Below are 23,258 nucleotides of genomic sequence, written 5' to 3'. Positions count from 1 at the left end.
GCACACAGTGCGGGGTCAGGACCTGTGCGCACGTCCTGTCTTGCGCAGGCGGGCCATCTGCGCGCCATCTGCGCAATAAGCCTGTGCGAGTAGGCCCTGTGCGCTGGGGCCTGTGCGTACGGCGCCCAGCGCCCCTAGGCCCTGCGCGCGCGGCAGGAGACCTGTGCACCCGCAGGCTAGCCTGCAGCGAGTTGCCGCCGCCTGTGGAGGAGGCCCTCCTACCTCGTTTTTTGTGCCAAACATCTCTCTTCTCTCATTTTTCATGCCAAACATCTTTTTTTTTTCTTTCTCTTCATTAAATTTTGTCACTTGGCACAAATTCAACGGTTCTAAAATTCTATAAATTTCTCTCCCCCTTTCCTTCTTCTTCACACTTCCATTCTTCTATTTTACAAAGGTTTAAAGAGAGAGGAAAAACATATAGTAGTCTAGTGAGAGAAGAAAAGAAAGAAAGGAGAACGATGAGGGAGAAAATATCAAGGTTTCAGTAAATAATCTAGTATTTCTTTCGACATCCTAAAGAGTATTTTTAGATAAGCTAATTTAATATGATTGTGATTTTATCTATTTTATATGCCTCTGTGTTTAGATAAGTCGAATTGTTCTTGTTTTCAAGCATGCTATATGAATTGCTGATACTTGATAAATTTACATATAATAAATAGATTATGTAATTGGTAGAAGTAAAAAGTATAAAGGAAAAGAAAAAAGGAAAAAAGTGGAATGAAGCCTGTATGGTCCGAAGTGTATCAGTATTGACATGCATATTGCATAAAGTGTCTCGTTAGACTTTTTATCTCTGAGGGGTATTTGTCCCCCTTGCCTTTCGGGGTATCTGTTTCCTCCTCCCCTATTTAGTTTAAAAAGATGTAAGAGAACCACTCCCAGTGGATGACGGCATGTCCTCTGATGAGAGTGGTGTCGTACTATCTGTAGGGGTCACCCGTGATAAAGTAATGTCGTGACTATAGATATCTGTTAGGGCCACTATGATTAATACGACCGTGGTCATAGATTGTACCATGGTTTAGCCAGCCGAAAATGGGTCTGAGCAAATTGTTGTATCTGTATCTGACCTGTTCATTCTACTTGGGTAGTTGGAAATATATATTTGCCCTCAGAGATGGAAGTTATAATGACTTCACGAAGCATAACACGAAAATCTGAACATTTCATGATTTATTTGATTTTTTCTATCATCTGGCGTGATGTATATTTGGGTGTCTGTATTAATGTATTATTTTCTTAACAAATAAATGATTTTCCATAATGTGAGATAGGTAAGCGATGAATTTAAATGGTAAGATGAAATAACTAACTTTTAAAATCTTACGATGTTAATTTAATACTGTTTTTCTTACTGAGCATATGGAACTCACTATTTCCATGCTCCACCTCAGATGAGGAAAAAAGTGAGGAACCGCAAGCTGATCTACCCTTAGAAGTCTATAAGGATCCTGTGGATCCACAAGTCTGAGTGTATGATTGTTCCCATACTCTGATGTGTCCAATAGCATAGTGAAAAAGTGACTCTTATATTTGTGTTGTATTTTGCAGCCACTTCTGGCCTTAGTATATGTATGTATTGGAACTCATATGTATTTGTGAGGAATTTATAATTATTTTATTCTGCTGCATAAATTTTATCATGCACTCGTTATTTTAAATCTATATTTGACACCATTTGCCTTAATTAGCACTTAAGATGTCACATATCCCATGACCTTCTTTTCTCTCACTAAGGATTCATCATTTCTCTTTTTTCTCTTTGCAGCATTTTTATTTTATTTCCTTGCGTCATTATTCCCTTTCGCAGCCTCAATTTGTTGTTCTCTCATGATATCAATATTATTTTTTCCCACGTCCTCAACTTTCTTCACTTCATCACATCAATTGGTTTTCTCCTCTTGGATTTAGTTGTTGGCCCTTGATGAAGTGGGAGTTATTTGTCATACTCCCTTAAGACTATCTCTATAATCTTACAACTCCCACTGAGCTTTCTAAGTTGACTTAGGATAGCCTCCATATAGGATCTTACATGTGATAGCTTGACAATACCACCGACTTAATTTCTTATATTTGATACATTTAATTTCATTTTGCATGTGTTTGAAAGTATATAATAAAGTTAAGGATATAATTTAGAGTCAAACGAAAAAATGATGAATAAGGATGAAGGTGCTAGAATAAGCATGAAGAGCCATGAGAAAAGGTGAAAATCTTTTAAATGAAGTAGTAAAATAAAAAATGGTAACTATTAGATAAAATAACATGACGAAAAATGAAAACTTTTAGATGAAGTGCCTTGTAAAAAGTGGTAACCTTTTAGATGAAGTAACATGTGAAAGGTGGTAACATTTTAAATGAAGTGACGTGTGAAAAAGCCTTTTAGATAAAACGGCATGTGAAGAGTGGTAATCTTTTAAATGAAGTGACATGATGAAAGATGATAACTTTTACATGAAATAGTGAGACGGAATGGTGGCGACCTTTCCCTCGTGGCTCTCCACTCTTATAAATAAGGGATAAGAGAAAAGAGGAAGAGACATTCTGGATAAGAGAAAAATAGTAAAAATCATAGAGGTGAAGGAAGAAGAGAGAGTACGAAGTTTGTGATATTTAAGAGTATTTTGAGGTTTTAGATAAAAACATTGAGAAAATTCTGCTAAATTTGTGAGAGGAGAGAAAGAGGAAGAGAATAAGAATAAGGATCACGATCAAAAGGAAGTTATAAACTTTTAGAAAGGTAAATTTTTTCTTAAATTTTGAAGTTTAGTTTCTCTTTGATTTTTAGTATTAATTTTTGAGTATTGTGTTGAATAGTTTTGAGTGAAGAAAGTGATCAAAAGTCATCCTGAAACTCTACCAAATTTTTTAAAGAAAAAAGTCATAAATAAAGCTGGAACTTTACCAGAATTAAGACTACAACTGCTAAGGACCTAAGGTAAGTGGATATTATGAATTCATAGCTTACGTAGTTTTGAAGTATTTTGCGTATTTTCAGTATAAAAATATGCAAGTGTTTTATTTGTCTTTTGTATTTATTAAGTCAGTATTGGTTAAAGTTTTACTTCGATATAAGTATTATTTCGCTTTGTATTTTCAAAATGTGATTTTGATATATGTGGATCACTCATTGTGAAAAAAAGTTATTCTGAAAGCACCTGGATTATGCTAGGCTTCAATATGGTCGTACATAACCGTTATGTGTACGGGTATATTGGCAAAGTGATAAGTGTTAGCCATACATAATTGTTCCGTAATCGGGTGTATAGGGAAATAGTCTGATCTGCATGCCCTAACTGTTCCATGTTCGGGGGGGTAGCAGTGTTTCAAGATACTCATATATATCATTCCGTGTTCGAGTACATGGAGAACCAATTATATGTATCTGTGCCTATGCATAATGTATGATAACTATTTGATCCTTTATAATAGTGATTGTGTCTTCGTCTTCTGATTCGTTATCTGTTTTGGAAAAGATTATATGATATATATTTTGTTGTATGTAAAAAAACTATATATTGCATGTACTATGCTGTGATTTCATAATATTGCTTATTGAGATATTTTATCTCACCTCCTATCACCCTCCAAATACTGAAGATACCATTGCAGAGTGAGCGGTGATACGGAGAAAATTTCTAAAATTTAGACTTTGATATTAAGGTTGTTGTTTCATATTTTTGTTTAATAATGTAAAAAAATTTAGAGTCTCGTAAATATGTTTATATTTTATATTTAATGGATGTAATGCTTCTGTGACTCTTTTATTATTAAGGAAGTAGGCTTTGGTCATTACCCTATAAGATGGGGTGTAATATGTGACAAGTGGTATCATAGCACGATTCTAGGACATCCTATGAATATGAGGCTTAAGGTCACGTAAGACTTAGATATAGATGGGAAACATAGGGAAATGTCTCTAAAATTGAATTTCATGAATGAAGAAAATGTTAAGGATACCGAGAGAGCAGACACATCAGATTTCAGAAGACTTGATCGAGTAGAGTCTGATAGACTCATGCGTATAGTTAAAGGCTTGGTTACAGTGGTAACTCAACATGTAGTCCATAGTCAAAGTGCTACAAACGGTAATAATGCTAGTACTAGTAACAGTCAGCCAATTTAGGGGAATAATGAAAAACTCATTTAAAGATTTAAGAGAATGAACCCACCATCATTTGCTGGAGCAACCAACCTGATATTAGCCGAATAGTGGATCATGGAGTTAGAGAAGATATTTGATGTTCTCAATGCCACTTTAGAGCAAAAGGTACAATTAGCCACATTCATGTTCAAGGGAGTTGAAGAATACTGATGGCGTCTGAAGAAGGGATTACTAAGGACACCGATCCTTTGGGAAGTATTTGAAGCGGTATTCTACGAGAAGTATTTTTCTAATTTTGTTTGAGAATAAAAGAAAATAGAGTTCCTAGAATTAAAGCACAAGAATATGAGGGTGGCAGAATATGCAGAAAAGTTTATAGAGCTGGCTCGGTTCGCGCCCAACTTAGTAAAAAATGGAAGCCTAAGAGCCAGGAAGTTTCAGAGAGGTTTGTGTAAAGAGATCTGAGATAAAATCTCTATTTTGAAAATTAATGACAATCAAGAAGCACTAGAATGAGCCCAGATTGCAGAAGAGGTTACAAGCCAGTCCCACAACAGATCCAATGGGTTAGTCCATTCATACCAAATAATAAAAGGAAGTTCTATGAGGCACAACAACCTGATAAAAGGCAGAAAATGGATCTCTTAGTCCCAGCACAAGGGCCAGAACAAATATGCCCCCATTGTAGAAAGAACCATAGTAGTAGACCCTACTACAAGTTGACAAATGGATGTTTTAGATGTGGTAGTACTCAACATCATATCAATGAGTGTCCTATCAATAAAGAGCATATCAGACCAACAACTCAATGAAGAATATACGCCATTATAGAGCGAGATGTTCAATCCTCTCAGGATGCAATCCAAGGTATGTTCATTATCTATAGTACCTTAGCTAAAGTTTTAATAGACCTATGATCTACACACTCCTTTGAATCACATGAGTTTGTTCAGCATCTGAACATTGAACAGTCATCTTTAAGATATGTATTAGTAGTTTCTACCCTAGCCAATAAGGACTTGACCACTAGTACAATAAGTCGAGCATGTATTGTAGAGATTTCTAACAGAGAATTACCAATAGATCTCATACTCCTAGACATGCATGATTTTGACGTTATATTATGAATAGATTGGTTGGCAGCATACCATGCTAATATAGATTGTCATGGAAAGACAGTGACTTTTAACATTCCCAATGACAAGGCCTTCAAATTTAAAGGGATTAGGGAGCCCCAACATCCATGTCTCATATCTTGCATTCAAGCTCAATGATTACTTGAGAAGGGATATGCAGGGTATTTGGCTTACATAGTGAAAAATAAAAGTACATAAGTCAATCTACAACAGATGTTAGTGGTAAAGGAATTTTTTGATGTTTACCCAAAAGATCTTTCAAGTTTACCTACAGACCAGGAGATCGAGTTCTTCATTAACTTAATTCCTAGTACGAGTCCTATCTCTAAGGCTCCGTATCGAATGGCAAAAGCTGAATTAGAGGAACTTGAGAAACAATTGCAGGAATTATTAGATAAGGGTTTCATCGTACTAAATGTATCACCATGGGGAGCTCTAATACTATTTGTGAAGAAGAAGGATGGTATCATACGACTCTGTATCGACTATAGGCAACTAAACCAAGTTATCATAAAAAAATAAGTATACGTTGCCTTGTCTCGATGATCTATTCAACCAACTTCAAGGAGCCTAAGTATTTTTAAAGGTTGATCTACGTTCTAGATACCATCAACTAAAAATTAAGAAATAAGATATTCCCAAGACTGCCTTCAGAACCAGGTATGGCCATTATGAATTCTTAGTCATGCTTTTTGGTCTAACAAATGCTCTTGCAATATTTATGAATTTGATTAGAGTCTTTAAGTCATTCTTGGATAAGTTTGTCATTGTCTTCATCGATGATATACTGATTTATTCACGGAGCGAAGCTGAACATACGGAGCATTTGGCAATAGTGTTTGGGATACTTAGCATAAATAAATTGTATGCCAAGTTCAAGAAGTGTGAATTTTCGTTAAATGAGGTTGTCTTCCTTGGACATATAGTTTCATATGACGGGATGTCAATAGATCCAGTTAAAGTAGAAGCAGTAGTAAACTAGAAAAGGTCTACAACGGTAACTAAAGTCCAAATTTTCCTCAGTCTAACTAGATACTATAGGAAGTTTATTTAAAATTTTTCACTACTCCACTAATTCAGCTCACTAAAAAGGATACAAAGTTTGAGTGGAATAACAAGTGTGAACAAATTTTTCAAGAACTAAAGAAGCAATTAACAATAGCCTCTATATTGATTATTCCTAACGGTACTGGTGGATTCTCTATCTACAGATATGCTTCAAAGTAAGGATTGAGATGTGTACTAATGCAATATGGAAAAATGATAGCTTATGATCTAGACAATTAAAGAATCATGACTAGAATTATTCTACCTATGACTTAGAACTAGCCACTATAGTTTTTGCCTTAAAGATCGGGCGTCATTATCTATATGGCGAAAGTTTTGAGATTCACACAAATTAAAAAAGTTTGAAGTATTTGTTCTTACAGAAAGAACTTAATATGTGTCAAAGGAGATGGATGGATTTACTAAAGGATTATAATTGTAAGATCCTATACCATCTAGAAAAGAGCAATATAGTTGCAGATGCACTTAGTAAGAAGAGTACTTGCACTCTTGCCTACATAATGGCCTCATAGTGGAAACTCATAGAGGAGTTCCAGAAATTGAATCTGAATGTCTGATATAAGAGATCAGAAGGATACCTAACCAATATAAAAGTGCAACCTATTTTGATGCAGAAAATTAGATAAGCTTAACAATATAATCTTACCCTAAAGTCAATTATGGAAGATGTCAATAAGGGACTTGGGCCAGAATTCGGACTATCAGAAGATGTTGTATTGAGGTTTGAAAACAGAGCATGTGTGCCAAATAATACTAGTCTAAAAAATGAGATAAAAGAAGCGCACTGCTTTAAATTTGCTATGCACCTTGGCAACACTAAGATGTATCAGAACTTACGAACCAAATATCGATGGAGTGGGATGAAGAATGATATAGCAGAGTTCGTTTCTAAATGTCTGAATTAGTAGAAGAGACTACAGAGAAAGTTAAATTGATCAGGAAACCTCTTCTGATAGCTCAAAATAGGCAAAAAAGTTATGTCGACAATCGAAAAAGAGATTTAGAATTCGAAGTAGGCGACCATGTATTTCTAAAAATCTCACTAATTAAAGAGATTATGAGATATGGGAAGAAAGGAAAACTCAATCCTCGATTTATTAGACCTTTTGAGATATTGGATAGAGTGGGAGTTGTCACCTATCGTTTAGTATTGCCACCTGAGTTAGCCAACATACACAATATCTTTCATGTATCGATGTTAAAGAAATATCACTCAGATCCATTGTATGTACTCTGATATGAATCCCTTGCACTTCAGGATAACCTATCTTACATTGAGCTTCATGTGAAGATAGTGGATTGCAAAGAAAGAATATTACAATCCAATGTAATCTCCTTAGTAAATGTACTATTGCAACACCATTCGACTGAAGAAGCCACATGGGAGCTAGAAGAGGAAATGAAGGCCAAATACCCATATCTGTTTATGACTACTAGTAAATCCAATTTGGAGGACCAAATTTCTTTTTAAGGAAGGGAGGATGTGATAGCTTGAAAATACCTCCGACTTAATTTCTTATATTTGATATATTTAATTTAGCTTTGCATGTGTTTAAAAATATATAATAAGATTAAGAACATAATTTAGAGTCAATAGGACGAAAGAGCTAGAATAAGCATGAAGAGACATGAGAAAAAGTGAGAATCTTTTAAATGAAGTAGTATAATGAAAAGTAGTAACTATTAGATAAAATTATATAACAAAAAATGACAACTTTTAGATGAAGTGACATATGAAAAGTGGTAACCTTTTAGATGAAGTAGTATGTGAAAAGACCTTTTAGATAAAACGATATGTAAAAAGTGGTAACCTTTTAGATGAAGTGACATGTGAAAAGTTCATTTAGATAAAATGACATGTGAAGAGTGGTAACCTTTTAAGTGAAGTGACATTATAAAAGGTGACAACTTTTAGATGAAATAGTAAGACAAAATGATGGCAACCTTTCCCTCATGGCTCAACACTCCTATAAATAGGGGATAGGAGAAGAGAGGAAGAAACATTCCAGATGAGAGAAAAATAGTGAAAAACATATAGGTGAAGAAAGAAGAGAGAGTACAAAGTGTGTGATATTTAAGAGTATTTTGAAGTTTTAGATAAAAATTTTGAGAAAATTCTTCTAAATTTGTAAGAGCAGAGAAAGAGTAAGAGAAGAAGAATAAGGATCACGATCAAAAGGAAGTTATAAACCATTAGAAATGTAAGCTTTTTATTAAGTTTTGAAGTTCAGTTTCTCTTTGATTTTTAGGATTAATTTTTTAGTATTGTGTTGGATATTTTTGAGTTAAAAAAGTGACAAAATCATTCCGAAACTTTACCAAATTTTTTTGAGAAAAAAGTCATAAATAAAGCCAGAATTCTGCCCAAATTAAAACTACAACTACTAAGAACCTAAGGTAAGTGGATATTATGAATGCATAACGTACGTAGTTTTGAAGTATTTTATGTATTTTCAGTATAAAAATGTGCACGTATTTTATTTATTTTCCGTATTTTCTAAGTAAGCATTTGTTAAACTTTTACTTCGATATAAGTATTAGTTCGCTTTGTATTTTCAAAATGTGATTTTGATATGTATGCATTACTTATTATGGAAAGAAGTTATTTTTAAAGCACCTGCATTATGCTAGGCTTCAATTTGGCCTACATAACCATTCTATATTTGAGTATATTAGCGAAATAATAAATGTATACCAACCGTTCCATTTTCGAGTGTATGAAGAAACAATCAGATTTGCATGCCTAACTATTTCATGTTCGGGGGGTAGCAGTATTTCAAGGTACTCATGTATGTTATTTCGTATTTGGGTATATGGAGAACCAATGATAAGTATTTGTATCTACGCATAATGTATGATAACTAATTGATCTTCCATAATAGTGATGAAGTATACAACATGAATCTATTTTCTGATTTGTGCCTTCGTCTTCTGATTCGTATATGTTTTAGAAAAGATTATATGATATATGTTTTGTTGTGTATAAAGAAACTATATATTGCATGTACTATGCTATGATTTTATAATATTGCTTATTGGGATATTTTATCTCACCCCCCTATCACCTTCCAGATACTGTTGCAGAGTGGACGGTAATACGAAGGAAATTTCTGAAGTTTAGACTCTGATATTAATGTTACTGTTTCGTATTTTTATTTAATAATAGAAGTAAGTAAATTTAAAGTCTCGTACATATGTTTATATTTTATATTTAAGGAATGTAACGCTTTTGCGATTCTTTTATTATTAATAAAGTTAAGTTATTTTACTTAACTCAAGTCTATATAATTTAAAAAAGTATACTCTGGTCATTACCCTATAAGATGGGGTGTGGTCCGTGACATTACATCAGTTAGGATGCTGTATAAGGTCATTATGAAAATTTGTAAGGAATTGTTTGTAAAGAAAATAACACTGTCTCACGTGTTTCACTCTTTATGTTTCACTCAACCTCTTTCCATCAAGTTGAATGTCATAATTGAATTTTCTTAAATCAAGATAATCAAGTTTTGTTTATGACACTTCAAGGATCTTAGAAAAAAAATTAGTAAAATAATTCTAAAATTAACAATTCAAATACAGGGATGAAGATTGTTATGTGTATTATGTATGATGTTAAGTAACTATGAAGCAATTAGCTACTTAGAGATGTAATGGAACAAAAGCACCAAAAAAGAAAATTAGAATGGAAGAAAGACAATATAGATATATTTTTTTATATGTATGAACATCTGCAAAGTATGTTTCTTTTATTATAAAGAATAACAAATATGTAAGGATAAAAGATATAATATAGTAAGATTTATCTCGAGTCTAAGCTCTGATACCAAATAATATAGAATCTATTATCAACAATGCGATAAAAAAATTCACACAATACTCAAATAGCATCAAAGACTTAATTCCTAGATAAATCCTCCTTACTTAACCTACTATCAATTATGTGATAAAAATTAATATAATTGGGAAAATAAAGAATTAGAAAAACACTATAAGAGTACCTTGATAAGTTGGTCTAATTTCTTACTAAATAGAAGGTTGAAGAACACTTTATTTATTGAAAATAAATTTTATTATTTTATTGCTTTGAACTTGAGTTTTGAATACAATTCTTGATACCTATTTGTAGATGTAGATCATATGCATTATAAAAAAATAAATATTCTAAATTAATTGTTAAAACTACATAGGACATCAAATTAAAACTAGAATAGGAAAAAAATTACAAATAGGAAAATTATGACCATAATAGTGTAGATATATCATCTCTTTGAGAAAATTTCTTAAATTGTAAAGATCTCTTAAATTAAAGAAGACCTATTGAACATCTCTTAATTTAAAGAAGATATCTCGAATATCTCTTAATTTAAAGAAAATTTCTTGAATGTCTCTTAATTTAAATAAGATCTCTTAATTCTTTAGGAAAGTGAATCCATACATGATCTTGTGATAAATGCTTTTAATATTGGTTTCCTTATTTGTAAAGATATAATTTTGGTTAGAAAGCTTGGAAAGATATTATTTTGATTCTCCCTTGATGGATTCCCATAATTCTTTCTGTAAAAAACTTTTATGTTGAAGTCATTTTCTTATTAAATTCAACACATCTTAAGAAAAGAAAGACATGAGAAAGTTAGAGTTACATATTGTTCTGAGATGATGCAACCATAGCGTGATTGAGAGACCCCTTAAAAAAATTTTAATTCTCTGACTCACTTCTTCTCTCTATCTAACTATTATGCACAAAACTTTATAATTTTAGTTAATAGGAAACACCTTAGAAGGGAAATTTATGCTCCTTTTATAGATGACAGGAGAGGTCAATGTAGCAGCCCCGGAAATTTAAAATGGAAATTATATTATAAATATCAAATGCGGAAGCGAAGACAAAATTTGATTAACATCCCTTACACTAAAACCAAAAACGTGCTCACAAAATATAAAAGATTAAACTACCTAAAGGAGAAACTTGAAAGTAAAAACTACGAATGTGACTATGGAGTCTTTAGGCGTCCCCTTCGTCGTCCTCCTGCGGAACCGACTCGGGAACGATGTCCTCTTGATCTGAAATGATTAAATAAGGAATGAGCTACACTAGCCCAGTAAGGACATCACGATATCTCACCGTCACGGAGGTAAAGGTGGGTAGAAAACACAAAAAGACTAATGGAGCATAATTTACAACAAATCCTTTTATTAATAATAAAATCTTTACCATTCACTTACCTCGGTGAAATTCATAAAACAATATACGAAAGCAATAACATCATCATCATCATGAAAACATATATATGAACTATATAACATAATACCTATCAAGCTTTTCGTAATTTAATCGTTACACAACATATTTTCCTCATTTACCAGCCCACTAGTATCCATGGGGATCCATAGGGGTCCCGCTACCCGTTAACCCTTAACACTTGAAATCATATTCCAGGGCTGTCCCCATACCCCGTCCGGTATGGGCGCCAAACCATAGACCTCATTACCCCGTCCGGTATGAGGGTGAAACGGGCCGTCCCTATACTCCGTCCGGTATGGGCGCCAAAACACATAAGATCTCCATACCCCGTCCGGTATGGGAGACCACAATCCCGGTAGGGTTCCCTACGGACCCGGTCCGTCCACCATCTCCCAGGATATCTAGTCAGGCTGAACACATTATACAATTTTCATTTACATAATCTTTCATTCTCTTTTTCCCTCAGTCAGCATTATCAATCACATACAAACAAGCAAAATGATAATTCATGCCAAACAGACAACATACAGCATCAATATCCCGGTCATTCAATCCATAATCAATAAAACAGTAAAATATGCATACGAAACTATAAAATGAAAACATCGAACCTCATGCTGCATTTAAAACTGTAAAACAGGCCAAATAACAGTTAACCGACAAACACACTAGACTCGGACCCCATTAGCGACCTTAAGCAATTTCACACATTCGTTGATTCATGAAATACCGTTTTATCATTTATTGAACTTTAAAACCGCGATAGGAAATAGGGTGAGGGGTCCTTACTCGTTTCGGGGTCCGAACACGGCTTCACAGTGCGCCTACAGGCTGTCCCTAATTTTTCCTGAATTTTTCTCGGGGAACTGAAACGCACTACTGGTACCTGCACGTGTTCCAAAAAATCCCAAATTAGGCTCAGGGCCCCTTTCGGCCAATATCGCAACTCGCATTGGTTCCTGCGATAAAACAACCCTACGGCCCTCGGGGGGCCAAAAATTTACGGAAAACCGAAGCTTACCGGCGGCGGTGCTCTCAGGTGCGGCGGCTCTCCAGTGAAGTTCGTATTTTGGTGATTCGGCTCCGATCAATCTGTAGAGAAAATAATGGTGATCACGGTGATATAAAAATTGCATTAAACGGATGCCGGGAAGGGCCTTATTGGAGGCAAAAACCGAGAAGGGGCGCGGCGGCGCCGCTAGCTTTCGGCCGTATTTTTCGGCCGTTTGACCGGGATTTTGGCTCCGATTTGGCCACTGGGGAAATCAGCGTGGAAAAACGAGTCGGGGGTATGAAATTTACCTCGATCGGTGGTCGGAAATCCCTCCGGTGCGGCGGCGGGTGGCGGCGGCCGGCTTCTGGTTCGTCTTCTCCGGCGAGCGGCAGGCGGCTAGGGTTTGTGGTCTGGTGTGGGGGTTCTATTTATAACCCTTTTCCTTTTGATCTCAGCCGTCCATTTTGTTTTAATCTGGACCGTCCGTTTTTTATTAAATCTGGACCGTCCGTGCGATTAAATCTGGACCGTCCGATCGCACGCTTGATCTGGGCCGTCCGATCGCGCCTACGCGGATCGCCAACGTGGCCCATTTCGGAATGACGTGGTCTTGCCACGTGGCAGATCCCGGTTGGCCGGGACTGCTGACCGGGCTTGCTGACGTGGCTGCCGACGTGGCTTTTTTTTTTTTTTTTCGGCCCCTTTCCGGGCGCTACAGTCAAAACATATTTAAAATAATTGAATGTGTTGATAACCATTTCTATTATTGTAGATTAATACCCATAAAATATAATAATTCTATAATTTATTTTAAGGTTACCCACTCTATCAAGGTACCTTTTTTTCTATAACGGTTATCTATTATTTTGAGTGTTCTTTAAGTTAGCTTCAACCGTTATAAGTGGATGAAAAAATAAAATACTATGTTAGTGGGTCATCCACTTAATTGCTAAAATTAACATTCTCCCACTTGACCCACAAAATCGATTATGAATATGATAATATATATATAAATTTTATACTCAAATATATTTATTGGTAAAATAAATTTGATACATGATTACAATAAAATCAACCAACAAGCACAAAATTACTATACCATAATATTGAAATAACTTATATTATAAATGTGAATCATAGTGGTCACATGATTTCAATGCCACATTTCCTTCTATGCACCACACACCAATAACCTTTATTAATTCAGTCCATAATGCCAAAATAACCTCTATAATTTGTCTTATTAAGACATTCTCTATTGATTAAATACTAAATTGTGCACTAATGATTAAAAATAGAAAATAACATAAACAAAATTTAATGCGCAAAATATCAATTATTCAACCACTGAAATATTCATTGTCATATTATGGATTACTCAAAAGACCTAACCTTACAACATGTTCTGCATACATCTTTGGAGATAGTCCTTTAGTCAATAGATCAGCAATCATAATTGGGGTACTAATATTTTTAATCGACACTTATTGTTTCTGGACTCTTTCTCTAACAACTAAATACTTTAAGTCCATATGTTTCGATCCACTAGAATATTTGTTATTCTTAGAGAAGAAAATAGTCGCAGTATTATCACAAAGTATTCTCAGTGGCTTGGCAATAGAGTCAACAACACCAATCCTGAAATAAAATTCCACAACCAAAAAGCATGACTTGAGGATTCAAAACATGTTATAAACTCAACCTCCATTATGGATGAGGTAGTAATAGACTGTTTTACACTCTTCCATGAAATTGCCCCATTTGCTAGCATAAAGACAAAACATGAAGTATACTTTAAGCTATCACGACAACCACCATAATCTGAGTCTGATTATCCAATCACCTCTAATTGTTTTGATCTTTTATATGTGAGCATATAATTTTTTGTGCCTTGAAGATACCTCATAACCTTTTTTGCAGCTTTTCAGTGTTCAATTCCTATATCACTTTGATATCTTCCCAACATACCAACAACATAGCTAATATCTGGTCTATTACAGGTTTGAGTGTACATCAAACTTCCCACAGCAGATGTATAAGGAATGTTCTTCATTTGTTCCCTGTCTAAGTCATTTCTTAGACACTGACTTTTACTTAATTTGTCACCCTTAAGAACTGGGGCAATACTGGCTGAACATAACTACATATTAAATCTCTCCAAAACTCGGTTAATATATCATTTCTTGGACAAACCTGACAATCTTCGAGAGCAATCTCTAAAGATTTTATTCCAATAACATAAGTTGTCTCACCCATATTAACCATCTAAAAATTTTTAGAGAGATATTTCTTAGTTTCGTATAACAAACCAAGATCACTACTATCTAGAAAAAATCATCCATATATAGTATCAGAAATATAAACTTGTTCCCACTAATTTTTAGATATATACACTAATCATTAACATTTTTCTTAAATTTGAAAGATGTAATGGTATCATTAAACTTTATATACCATTGTCTAGAAGTTCGTTTAAGACCATAAATGGATTTATTTAATTTGTAAACAAAGTGTTTTTTTTCTTTCTTTACGAACCCTTCAGGTTGATCCATATAAATATCTTCATCCAAATTCTCATTTAAGAAAACAGTTTTCACATCTATTTGATGTAGCTCTAAATCAAAATGTGCTACAAGTGTCATAATGATTTTAAGGGAATCTTTTTGAGTAACTGAAGAAAAGGTATCTCTTAAATCTATATCTTTTTTTTAAGTAAAACCTTTTGCTACTAATCTGGCTTTCAATCATTTAATACTGCCTTTAGCATCGTGTTTGGTCTTGAAGACGCATTTACAATCGATAATTTTACAATTATCAAGTAATTCAACAAGATCCCAGACATCATTATGGTCCATAGACTTCAACTTTTCTTTCATAGCTTTTATCCATTTATTAGAATAATCAATTTTTATGGCTTGTGAAAACGTAACCAGATTTGTTCTTATCCCAATATTAAAATCAGATTCTTATCGTATACCATATAATCATATGATATAGCATATTTCCTTTCTTTTTGAGATCTTCTCAAAGATATTGATTGAGGTTGTTCTATAACATTTTCAATGACGACATCTTCTTGTGGTAATGAACCATTTCCATTATGTAGCTCATTTTTTATAACTTGTTGAGAATGATGAGCAAGAGTTGTTTCTTGAGGCAAAAATAGTGGTGGGATATACACTATTATTTTCTCAAGGTCTACTTTTCTTGGCTCTTTACTCCCACTGATTTTGTCATTTTATAAGAATCTGACATTACCAGTTTCAACTATTCTCATATCATGGTTAGGACAATAAAATCTATACCATTTGGACTTATCTGGATAACCAATAAAATATCTAGATATTGTCCTTGAATCTAACTTTTTCTCATGAGGATTGAAGATTCTTGCCTCCGTTAGACAACCTTATATATGTAAATGTCTTAAACTTGGTTTTCTATCAGTCCACAACTCGAAAAGAGTTACAAATATTGTCTTACTAGGAACTTGATTCAAGATAATATTGCAGTCTTTAAAACTTCACCCCATAAATAAATAAGTATAGAAAAGTAATTTATCATATTCTTAACTATTTCCATTAAAGTACGATTATGCCTTTCAGCAACACCATTATGCTGTGGTGTACTTGGCATTGTGTTTTGAGCACGAATGCTATGTTTTTCTAGGAATTTGGCAAATGGACCAGAATTTTGTCCTGATTCATCATATCTACTATAGAATTCACCACCTTGATCAGATCTCATAACCTTAATATTTTTTATCTAATTGTCTCTCAACATTTGTAATGTACACTTTAAAGATGTCAATAGCTTGAGACTTATCATGCATTAGATATACATAACCATACTGAGATAGATCATCTATAAAGCTGATAAAATATCTCTCTCTAGTGAAACAAAGAATGAAAAGTGGTCCGTAAATGTCCGTATGAATTATCTCAAGAAGCTTATTACTTCTTGTGGCACATTTCTTTGCATATTTAGTTTGTTTTCCTTCTATGCAGTCTACATACTTGAAAATCAATGAAGTCAAGATTTTGTAAAATTCCATCATTCACTAATCTCTTAATTCTTTCCCTAGAGATATGCCCTAGCTTTTTATTCCACAAGAATGAAGAATTTTCATTAATTAAGCCATGTTTTGATCCAATATTTGAATGCAAGATGACTAAAGCTTGTGCAAATTCATGATTCAGGAAAATTTTATATAAATCATCATATAAAATACTAGAACCAACTATCATTGAATTAAACACTAAACTTACTTTTCCACAACCAAAATAAATTGAATATCCAATAACATCTAATTTGGATAATGAAATTAAATTCTTAGAAATCGAAGGAACATAAAAAGTGTTGAAAAGATCCATCTGATGACCAGTCTCTAATAGCAAGCGATAGGTACCTATAGCTACAACTTCTACTTTGAGACGGTTTCCCATATAGAGGAACTTTTCACTTTCTTTCGATTTTCGGGTTGTAAAGAATCCCTGCATTAAATTAGTAACATAAGTTATGGCTCCAGAATCAATCCACCAAGTATTAGAAGGAACCTCAATAAGATTTGATTCATAACATACAAAAAAAATATTCATATCTCTCTTTTTAAACCAAGCCTTACGCTTAAAATTTGATCAAGATCCAATAAACCCAGTGAGAATTGGACCATTTCATATCACTCAGCAAAATTTGATCCATCAAAAGTTGTCATTTCATATGCAAGAAAATACAGTGAAGTGAGAACTGTGGAAATAGAACAATGCTCACAGTAAGGCCTCAAGTATATTTATAATATTAAATTTATAAACGATGAACTATTGATATCACTATAGTTTTTCCTTTGAGCAAAACGTTAATATATCTAGTGTTCATTCAAATGGGCTTAAAATACTTAATATTTTGTATCATTTATATGTTACCTTTGGGTATCTATCTAAATAACACAAAATAAACTATTAGTTCATAATTAGTAGAAAGTGACTCTCCTTTGGATTAGTCTCAATTTAATAATTATATATATATTATTCATTTATAAGTCTTCTTTAATTTTTTAATGTAGTTTAACTAACATAAGACTCATTAACCTGAGTTACTTTAGTCACTCACCATGCTAATAAATCTTAAGTCATAAAACTACAAAACCATAATTTGTATAAAATATATATATATATTTATATTTATGAAATTAACTGTAATTTAATATATACATATATAAACTGTTAGTATAATAATATTATATATATATATATATAAACTGTTAGTGTAATAATATATATATATAAATTGTTAGTGCGATACTATATATATATAATGTTTATACATTAATATATAAATAAACTTTTAGGACAATAATATATATATAAACTATTAGGGTAAAATTATATATATAAATTATTAGTAGAATTCTAAAATGTGTGAATTCAACCTTATTTTGATACCAAATACAAGAAACTTTTATGCTGAAATTATTTTTTTATTGAATTCAATACATCTTAAAAAAAGAAAGACAACAAAAAGTTAGAGCTACATACCATAATGAGATGATGCAGTCATAACGAAATTGAGAGACCCCTTAGAAAAAAAACTTTAATTATCTTACTCACTTCTTCTCTCTATCTAAATATTATGCACAAAATTTTATAATTTTAGTTGACAAAAGACACATTGAAAGGAGAATTTGTGCTCCTTTTATAAATGAGATAAGAGGCCAAAGCTCGTTCAAAGTAATTGAATGTGTTAATAACTGTTTCTATTACTGTAGATTAATACCCATAAAATACAATAATTTTATAATTTATTTTAAAGTTACTCACTCCATCAAGGTACTTTTTCCTTTATAACAGTTACCTATTATTTTAGGTGTCATTTAAGTTGGCTTCAACTATTATAAGTTGATGAGAAAATAAAACACTAGGTTAGGGACTCATCTACTTAATTGTTAAATTAATACTGTAATCTTAGTTTCTTTTTTACCATTTGAGAAAGATATGGAGAATAAAAGAAAATTTTCCTCATTGAGAGAAAAAATCTCTCTTTTGAGTGGGAAAATTCTTTCACGAGTGGCCCATGTGTTGCTTTCGAGTTCTTTTGGAATTTTGGACTCTTTATTGGACTATTCTTTTCTTGGTTTGATTGGTTGTTTCAACAGTTTAGGTCATCCGTACTCACACCACATGTGCTACAAAATTTGTTTGGCTTGTTGACTAGTTAAAATTGTCTTTGACTAGGATTTTTTAATTGAACCATTATATAATCCTAGTCTTTAGGAATAAGTTAATTAGTTCCTATTTGTTGGTTGTTTTTGAGTTTTTCTATTAAATGTATTATTTAAAAGGAGTTGTCATCATTGAAATAAAACTATGCAAGTTTCCTACTCTTTTATGCCTATAAGTGTTTGTTGAAAATTTCTCTTAGTTATTTTCTTTATTTTTCAGTCCTAAAATTAACAATTGGTATCAGAGCCTCTTTGAAACATCTATACAACAGGTGAAGAAGAGAAAATTATAGTAAGCTAGTGAATGAGACAAGCAGGAGCTAATGGCAACTGAACCAACATTCGTGCAGCCAGCCATTCCACATTTTGATGATCATTATGATCATTGGAGCATGCTGATGGAAAATTATTTGAGGTCCAAGGAATATTGAAACGTTGTTGAATATGGTGTAGCAGAACTAATGGCTAAAATTGTGTTGATGTAGCAACAAAAAGAAGAATATGAAGCATTAAAGTTGAAGGATCTCAAAGTCAAGAACTGTCTCTTCCAAGCAATTGACCAATCAATCTTAGAGACAATTCTTTGTAAAAATACACCCATGGACATCTAGGACTCAATGAAGAAAAATTATCAAGGGAAAACAAAGGTAAAGAGGGTGCAGCTCCAAGCACTTCGTGCTGAATTTAAAGTGCTACATGTGAAGACTAGAGAATTAGTAGATGATTTCTTATCTAGAACGATGGCAATCATTAACAAAAGATGTATACATGGAGATAAGATGGAGGACATGATGATAGTTGAAAAGATTATACAATTTTTAGTAATAAATTTTAATTATATTATTTGTTCAATTGAAGAATCTAAAGACCTTTATGTGCTTATAATTGACAAATTACAAAATTCTTTCTGAAAGGAAATTGATTAAATCTAAAAAAAGAGGAGCAAGCACTGCAGGCAACATCAAACAACTCTTTATTAAATAATGGAAATCAAAGAACAACAAACAAAGACCACAGACACTTACACAAGAAATCTGGAAGCAACCAATCACAATAGAAAGGAAGAAACTATGATGACCATAACTCATCAAATCATAAGCCAACAGAATAATCAAGAATCAAGTGCTACATATGCCACAAGTATGACCACTAGAAATCCGAATGCCAAACTAATTTAAACAAGTAATAAGGAGAAAGATCCAATTTCACATAAAAAGAAAAAGAGGTCTCTCTTTTATTGGTATGTCATGCAAAAGATGAATGTCATTAGAATTTGTGGTATTTAGATACTAGCTGCAGCAATCATATGTGGGGATATAAGTTGGCATTTTCATATTTCGATGAATCCTTTCACAAAATTGTGACCTTTGGTGATAATTCTAAAGTTCGTGTGATAGGAAAGGATAATGTGAAAATATGTACCAAAGAAAACTCTAATCAAATAATTTCAAACGTTTTTTCCTTCCAAATTTAAAGACCGATCTATAAAGTGTTGGTCAACTTTAAGAGAATGGATATGAAATTTAAATTAAATCTATATTTTGCAATATTTAAGATGAAAAATTGGGCTTAGTTGCTCAAGTAAAAAATGATAGCAAATCAAATGTTTCCACTTTATCTTCACAACACCACTTCTTCATGTTCCTTAGCAAGATCGAAAGAGGTGGCTTGGTTTTGGAATTTTCGATATGCTCACCTAAATTGGTGGTTTCAAAACTCTGTAACAAAAGAAGATGGTGACAAGACTTCCATATAGTACATCGGATGTTTGTGAAGATTGTGTTGTTAGTAAATAACACTGAAACACCTTTCCTAAAAGAAATTCATGGAAAACAAAGAAAGCTTTAGAGTTGGTGCACTCTGATATTTGCGACCCAATTAATCCATCTTTAATTGAGGTAAAAAAAAAACTCATAATCACCTTTATTAATGATTATAATAGAAAAACTTGGGTTTATTTTTTGCAAAAAAAATCTAAAGCTTTTGCAGGCTTAAAAATCTTTAAACCACTTGTTGAGAAAGAGATTAGAAGTCCGATAAAAATCCATCGAACAAACCATGGTGGAGAATAGAAGTCACAGAAATTTGCAAAGTTTTGTGAGTCTCATGGAATTAAAAAGAACTTATAGTAGCATACACTTGAGTAAAAATGGTGTTTGTGAGAGGAAAAATCGCACCATTTTGAATATGGTTTGAAGTCTTTTAAAGATGAGTGATACTTCAAAAAATTTTTGGCCTGAAGCAATTAATTGGAGTTTCATGTTTTAAACAGATTTGTTATTCAAAACATGACCCCGGATGAAGCTTAGAGTGGACATAAACCATCAGTAGATCACTTCAAAGTTTTTGGATGCATTGTTTATGCTCATGTTCTAAGTGAAAAAAAGGAAGAAGTTAGATGACAAAAGAGAAAAATACATTTTTCTTGGTATTAGTGATCATTCTAAAGCCTACAAGTTGTATAATTCTATCACCAAGAAAATTGTCATTAGCCGTGACATGATTTTTTATAAGTAAACTTTAAAAATGGGATAGAAACATCATTCAACCATAAATTTCAATTGATTTCAATGTTGAAAATGAAGAAAGACAATAAACTTAGTGAGTGAACAACACATGACCAGTGAAAAATAACCATTAGTTACTCAAAGTCCTCTAATCGATGATGAACAATGACATCAAAGAGTCAGGAGAAGGCCAACATAGATGACCAATTATAAGGTAACTAGGACTGAAAAACCACTAACCATTTTGTTTTTTTTTTTTTACAAAATGTGATCTTGTATCTTTTGAAAAAACTATAAAATATTCAAAATGGAGAAATGCAATGGATAATGAGATAGCTGTTGCTGAAAGAAACAATACCTGGGAGCTGGTTGAACTTCCAAAAGGCCAAAAATCCATTAGAGTGAAATAAGTCCACAAAACTAAGTTGAATGAAAAATGAGTTGATAAATTCAAATCGCATTTGGTTGCTAAAGGCTATAAACAAGAGTTTAGGATTGATTATACTTAATTTTTTACACTAGTAGCAAGGTATGACACAATCAAAATGATTATTTTGGTAGCTCAAAATTCATGGTCTATCTTTTAACTAAACGTGAAATTGACTTTCGTACATGGAGAGCTAAAGGACTAGGAAGTCTTGAACATGTTTCAGATGAAGAATTATAATCATGCTAATACTCTAATGGATACAAGAATGAAGCTTGTTAAAAATTCTGAAGGAAACAAAGTTGACAACACTATTTATAAGCAAATTGTGGAAAACTTGATGTATTTAACCACCACAAGGCCAGATATTATGTATGTTGTGAGAAAAATTAGCAGACACATAAAAAGTCCTAAGAAAATACATCATGTTCTTGCAAAAGAATTCTTAGATACTTGCAAGGTACTGCTAAATATAGACTACTCTATAGAAATGGTGAAACTATTTGGTTTCACAAATAGAGACTATGATGGAGGCTTAGATGATAAAAAAAGTACTTCCAAAGTTTTCTTAATGGAAACAATAATAGATGGTATTTAAAAAAGCAATCAATTGTAACATTATCAACAATTGAAGTTGAATGTATAGCCACTACAGCATGTTCTTGTCAAGAAATCTGGTTAAGAAAGATTTTTATTGAGCCTTACTTCAAACAAGAAGGACCTATTTCTATCTATTATGATACTGGATAAGGAAGTAAACTATCCAGGAATTTTGTTCTGCATGGAAAAAATAAACATATAAATATGGGATTTCACTTCCTAAGGGATCTTACAAAAGGAGTAATTGATCTCAGCTATTGCAAGAGTGAAGATAAAGTGGTAGACATTCTTCAAGTAAGAAGGACCTACTTCTATCTATTGTGATACTGGATAAGGAAGTAAACTATCCAGGAATCTATTCTACATGGAAGAAGTAAACATATAGATATGGGATTTCACTTCTTAAGGGACCTTATAAAAGGAGTAATTGATCTCAGCTACTACAAAAGTGAATATAAAGTGGTAGATATTCTTCCCAAGCCTTTAAAGTTGTATGCATTTTAGAAGTTAAGGAAGTTGCTAGGAGTCTGCACTATGATAGTTTGCAAACTTTTAATTTAAGGGTAAGCTTGTTGACTTGTTAGAAATTTTTTTTTTAATAAGATTCTTTAATTAAACCGTTGTGTAATCTTAGTTTTTAGGAATAAGTTAATTAGTTCTTATTTTGTTGGTTATTTTTTTAGTTTGTCTGTTACACGTATTGTTTAAAAGGAGTTGCCCTTGTTGAAATAAAACTATGCAAGTTTCCTACTCTTTTATACCTACTAGTGTTTTTTAAAAATTCCTCTTAGTTATTTTCTCTATTTTTTAGTCCCAGAATTAATATTGCTTTGTACTTCTTATCACAAAGAGTGGTTTTTATGTATGGTGTATCTTTTTTTATGTTGAATGGTGTTGATTAATGTTTTGATTCAAATAGAATTAATTTCGCAGAATCTTTATCTCTCTGTAAAAGC

This window comes from Carica papaya, chromosome 9 (assembly GCF_054855325.1).
Source record: "Carica papaya isolate Zhongbai chromosome 9, ASM5485532v1, whole genome shotgun sequence".
Classification (NCBI taxonomy): domain Eukaryota; kingdom Viridiplantae; phylum Streptophyta; class Magnoliopsida; order Brassicales; family Caricaceae; genus Carica; species Carica papaya.
The sequence above is the reverse complement of the archived record's forward strand: the minus strand, read 5'-3'. Positions refer to the sequence as shown.